General features: G+C 43.6%; 1 protein-coding gene across 6 annotated transcripts in view; it reads right to left on the bottom strand.

The window, feature by feature from the left end:
- adcyap1r1a (adenylate cyclase activating polypeptide 1a (pituitary) receptor type I) overlaps window positions 1–293 on the bottom strand; it is a 36,220-nt gene extending 35,927 nt beyond the window's left edge. For all 6 annotated transcript variants that reach the window (XM_062517383.1, XM_062517382.1, XM_062517381.1 and 3 more), the window contains exon 1: window positions 1–293. This exon is cut by the window's left edge and continues 111 nt beyond it. The gene's annotated coding sequence lies outside the window, so the exon portion shown is untranslated.
- Between the last annotated feature and the right edge of the window lie 5,680 nt (window positions 294–5,973).

Genomic DNA, 5,973 nt, shown 5'->3' on the forward strand with positions numbered 1-5,973 from the left:
TACTGCAGAGCGTTCTCTCCACTGCCCGCTCTCCGCTATGGGGGTGTGCAAGTAGCGCCGAACAATGTCTGAACGCCCAATATAGCTTAATAGGCTACGAGAAACTCGCACTCTAGCAATGCATATCAGCGTCACGGAGATGGCAGACTTGAGATGATAATATTTCATGCATTCACGGCGTGAAGTGCAACCTGCGATGGGTTGATAGCCTATTGTCCTTATTCTCCGGGGTCCAGTTTGTAGGGGGTCGAAAAATAAACAAAAAATCTCTGTCGTGTAGCCGCAAGCGCTCAGTAATGATATCATTCAGGTTATTGAAACGCACCTCACTGCTCAGACCAGTCGCTCCAGGAGCACATCGACAGCCAATGAAAACGCTTCAATGCACAATCACGCATTGCTCTGGGAGATGGAGCGGTGCACTCTGCGGGTCTATTTCCATTGGAATTATCTGGATTTTCAATTTACTGACTCGAAAGATAAAATCTGTTTACTCAAAGTTTGCACGGGTAGTTACATCTGTGACATTCAACTACAAGCGTTGGTCTTTGGAACCGGGTTTGAACAGTAGCTCGTTTTCACACAAGTTGTCTATTATGTGGAGTGATATGAGCACGGGCCTACATTCTGAATCATACAGGTCTGTCTGCATTATGTCATCTTGTCAGCTTGTCTATCAGGACTTGAGTACCATGGACAGGGAACAGAGGATTAAAATAAGCACACAAACTATAAAATCAATAGAACCCTTGGCAAGCAGTGAGACAGTGAGTCTGAAGTCTACATTATGTTAAGTGATGCTGATGTCTGACAGACATAGGAGATGAAGAATGCTTTCAAATTAAAAAGCCTTCCACAATACAGGTCGCTAGTCACAGAATATGGTTTTAGATTACTGAACAAAAAAGCCAATTCTGGAACCGAGATAAGCAAACTCAACATGGACACATACTCAGACATATGATGCAGTTACCTCATATCTTGTTGTAAGACAGATCCTGGTGTATCATCAGTTGTGTCTGTCCAGGAAAAAAAGTGTTAAGAGATAAGAAACTCTGTAGGCCTATATTTCATACCATTATAATTCTCTTTTTTTTGTGTGTAATTGTTACAGATTGATGTTTTAAGGAATTGCATTTGTATTTGTATTGTATTTGTAACTGTATTTTCCCTGACAGATTAAGCCAGGGCAGAAGTGTACTGTAGCAGAAAGTCAGAATCAAGTCTCAAGCCTAGTACTGCTTAACTTAAAATATGTACTCTGTGGCATGATGTCGCAATATTAGGTTGTAAGTACAGTTACTTAGAATAGATCTAGTTATCAAACAATTATCAAATCAAAGTAGGCATATCTATCTTTCTCTCTCTCTATCTATCTATCTATCTATCTGTTTGTCTTTATTAAACAATGTCCACCACAAAGTAATAAATACAGTTGTGCTATAGTCCCTAAACAACATAACTGAACATAACATCACCTCAGAATTCCACATGTTCTCCGTACAACACTAATAGGGACTGAATCATGTAGTGGATGAATCTGCATCTGGTAAAATACAGTGGAATTTGCCCATAATTGCATGCAGGTGTAACATGAGAGCTTGGCCCTTTGATGTGTGTGTGGAGGAGTCTTCTCCTATGACATGAGAGATGATAGCAATGACAACTTTCAGAAATTTGACATCAGACAGGGAAGGAGAATAGCCTTAATCTGGAAAGATCTGAAACAATTTTGGGTTTATTTTTACAGTATTCTATAATTGACCAACATAAAGGTTCTTGTTGCGTGTGTAGAGAAATACTCTAGCGCTTCATGTAGGCTGCCTCACAGGCAACTGATAGACCACACTGACAGCACAGTGGAGATCTTAGCTTTTATCTCCTGTGCAGCTATTTATATCTCAGTCATCAGTTGGTGAAATATCTTTATATCATGGCCTGTTGAGCAGTTTCCATGGCAAAAACCTGTGTTCAGTCTTGCACATCACCGCTGACAATTTGCTCCACTTTTCTTAATAAAGCAGTAGATGAGGACGGATTAAAAAAAAAAGCCCATCTAATATTAGAGGCTGCTTCTTGCCCTGGTGGAGGAGCGATGGCGTGTAGTTAGTGTGAGCACAACCTGCCTCACACACAGTCTCTGTGCGGTGGAGTGGAGCTGGAGATGAGCGGGCAGCGTGTCGGGAGACGTGGCCTTGTTGGCCGTTCTCTTCCTCCTCTCCAGCTCCTTCGTGTGAAAAGTGCTCTCCAGCTCTCCGGCTCGATTGAGACATCCCACAGTGTCCCCCCCCCCCCACCCTCCCCCCACTTCACTTTGCCTCAATTAGGCCCCTGTGCATCCACATCGCCATGGTGATTCTGTCGCTGACGCAGAGTGGATGGAAGCTCGAAGTCGTTTGAGCGCTGAAGCAACTCACGAATCCCCCCACCCGACCCCATGCGCACGCTCCTCTGAAAGGGCTGATGAGAGCGACAGAATGCTCCCCGGCCCTGTGCTGTCATTAGACAGAGCTTGTAGGCTTTAGAATTGATCACTTTGTTCATCGGTGCCCCCTCCTCATGTTGCTGGGGGGGTGGTGGGGGTGGGGGGTGGGGGTTGTTGGTGGAGTAAAAATAGACTGGAAAACCAGCTATTATTCCCAAACACCCTGGCTCTTGAGTGTGACGTCAGTAACATGATTAAAGTTTCGAGGGGTTTGCAAAAGTGTCTGCTAACAAAGCCGCAAAGACATGAAGCATGCACCTGGCTGTGCCTGTGGCTTATTTCTGGCACTTTATTGATTGCCTCTCGCATCTTCAGATCAATATCAATATCTTCACTGCACATTTATATATAGCGTTGCCTGTTTTTCTTCCAAACACTTGATAGACATCATCAAAACCAAATGACCCATTTCCGTTGTTTAGTAAGCCTGAGCTGTTAGCGTTAGAGATGGGTCAGCACCGGCTCAGAGTACTCACTCAGGACCATCAGGCATATTCGGGGTGGAATGTGTCCGCATCATTTAGTATTCAGCATGAGTGTTGTCAACCACTATTATGTTCAGTCTGTCTTTGACGAGCTCTTCCAAACGCACACACTGATAGGCTGAAGTGTTTGAAATGCCTAGCAGTATGACTTCATGAAAAGCTTTCTGGTTTAATTGCAGGCTGTCAACATGCCAAGCAGCTGTTCGTTGCTGAATGGCTGCATAAATGACAAATGCCATTGCACACGTCTTTCTTTTTCTCTCTTTCTTTCCTTCTTTTTCTTCCTTTCTTTCTTTTTCTTTCTTTGCCATCAATGGAGAGGACGACAACAATGCATGTTGTCCATAGGGTTTTGGCTGTCTAATTGCATAAATGTGATGAATGAGTGTAGTGTTGGTCTAGATGTAAGCCCACGGCATGTGTGTTTGTGTTGTGTGAGTTTGTGTCCATATGACTCAAGTGAATGAATGAGCCCGTAGCTGTCTCGTAGACAAGCTGAATGAACAGACACAATGAAACAACTCCCCTTGTCTTTACAGTGAACAGGCGAAGCTGAAGAGAGAGTAGCTGGGTACTGCTCATGATATACTGCTTCTAAATACTGTCCACTATATTGGCAGAGGATATATTTGGCTGTTTAGCATTGGAAACTCTAATGCTGAAAGCCTCGGCAAATTCAAATTAAATGTCATGACAGGAGAAAAGCATCAACTCCCGTCTCGAATGTCAACCGGATGACAGCAGCTTGTTGGGAGTCTGCAAGCAGAGATGTCTCCCACCATGATGATTGAGAGAGTGGGCTTTAATACACTCACACATTTCCAAAGCCACCATCACCCCCTCTCTCACGTGGGACCTCAGCGGATTTTGGTGCGAGAGCACTATAGTCGGCTCATTGCACACGTTACTTCTCAGCTAGCCAGTATTGAGTGTGAGGATCTATTCTGACGCCCGCAAGAGGAGCCGTGCTGGGAGGTGAAGGCGGCAGCAGAGAAAAGGTATCTGTTTGGATGAGTTTGGACAAGCGGATATTGTCAGGTCAAAGCGACACAGGAGGTAGCGTCTAGAGGGATGGGACAGCTTCTCCAAAAGGCCAGCAAAGGCTTTGACCTTCCGCAGTGGAACATGCCGTTAGTTTGAGCATGCATAATCAATCAATTGCAGCACAATCTGCACCATTACAATAATAGTGTGCGTTTTAGGGGACTCAGACCAGGTGGACATACTGGCTGACCTCTACAGTGCACTTAACAGTGTGTTCATTCTCCTCATCCATAAAACATCAAGAGATGATTTGCCTCTGGCCTCCATCACAGAGTGAGCTTAATCCATGGGAACATACTCATTCTACAAGTCTGCATGGCATGCCTATTTGGAGTTCTCTATGCATATAGAGAACTATCTATTTTTGTAATGTGTTGTGATTTGAGGTTTTTGCGTGTTGGCTCTTGGTAACTGTGCTATTTGAAACTAAATTAAACATGAGACATGCGGGAGCAATTGGCTTTTGTTGTCCTCCACTCCAGCGTTATGATGAGTGTAAACAGATCGGAGAGGACATCAAAGAACCATGTCCCCCTCCAGTGAGATTCTGAAATGCCCCTATTTGATGGAGCAGCCCGAGTGTTAATCCCTCCTCCAGCTGAGCTGCACTGTCTCTGATGGTGGCCGGGTCCAACCCAGATCTGGCCCAGAGGCCGAGGCTGTGGCTTACTGACGCATATCACCTTGGTTTCATGGTAGCTAATGGAGTTGCTTAGAACAGCTGAGTCTACTCAGTAATATACCAGTATTGTCATGTTGGGAGGTGGTATTGCATCTGAGAAGCAAAAAAAAAGCACATTACTTTAAGCAAGCTGCTTTTTAACATCAGATCCCTATTAGTGTGGTTTCATGGTGCTGATAGATCACAACCATAGACTGTATATATACAGTCTATGATCACAACGAAGAGGTCAAAAGCTAAAGAAGAAGAAGAACAACAACAACAACAGTAATAATGATCCACAACATATTTCTCTTCTATAGGTCACGGGTTGGCGAGTAACTTTGGCCGTGGGTCAGTTTTTTTCTCTCTGATGGCGGACCAGAGGATAGGCTAATATCTAAACGCTGCTCCGGTGGATGACCTGTCAACACGCATCTACATGGAGAATGGATAAGAATAACTCATAATGGACCCATTGATGGTCTACTTGAGTAACTAAATGCTCTTGGTTAACTATGTTTCATCTCCTTTAAGTATTGTGAATAGTGAATGTGTAGCCCAGGCTACAATAACTTTAGTGTATTTTACTTTTTTAATTAAATATTTGGTTGACCCACCTCCTGACATGACAATATTACAACATTTATTGTTTGCCTACAATAAATATTAACGCGCAGAGTGAGGAGCGATCTATAAAAAAAAAAAAGTCTAAACAAGAAAGTGTTACTGTGAAAGTATAGAGCCTACTGTATAAAAAGGAACGGAAAGAAGACTTGTTTGAAAGGAATATAAACAGCACTACTAGATGAAGCAGCAGCTCTAAGGTGGCCTATCCGCTCCAGACAGAGAGGCACGAGAGTGCAATGCGCTGGCAGAGGATCAGGGTCACTATGGACACACTCTCTTTCTCTGTCTCTCTCTCTCTGTCTCTCTCCTCTTTTCTCCTCTGATGCGTTCTCTTCTGACCCCCCCCTCTCTCTCTATCTCTCTCTCTCCTCTGTTCCTTCTCTTCTGATTTTCCTCTCTCTCTAACTCCTATGCTTCTCTTGAGGATGAGAGTCATCTGTAATGGGGAAAAGGTTAAATACATGGGTCAGAGATGGCCATGAGCCACCATGGAAAGGTAATATTTTAAATCAATGCATTAGACAATGCATCAATTAATCAGCCAACTGAATAAATGAGAGTATGTATGAGAGTTTATGATCCGAAATGGATAGGACAAATTTGATAGCAATGTTAATGCTACGCACATATGGTCTCTGACCTTTTAGTATATGAAGGAAAAGGGAATA

Source organism: Sardina pilchardus, chromosome 2 (genome assembly GCF_963854185.1).
Source record: "Sardina pilchardus chromosome 2, fSarPil1.1, whole genome shotgun sequence".
Classification (NCBI taxonomy): domain Eukaryota; kingdom Metazoa; phylum Chordata; class Actinopteri; order Clupeiformes; family Clupeidae; genus Sardina; species Sardina pilchardus.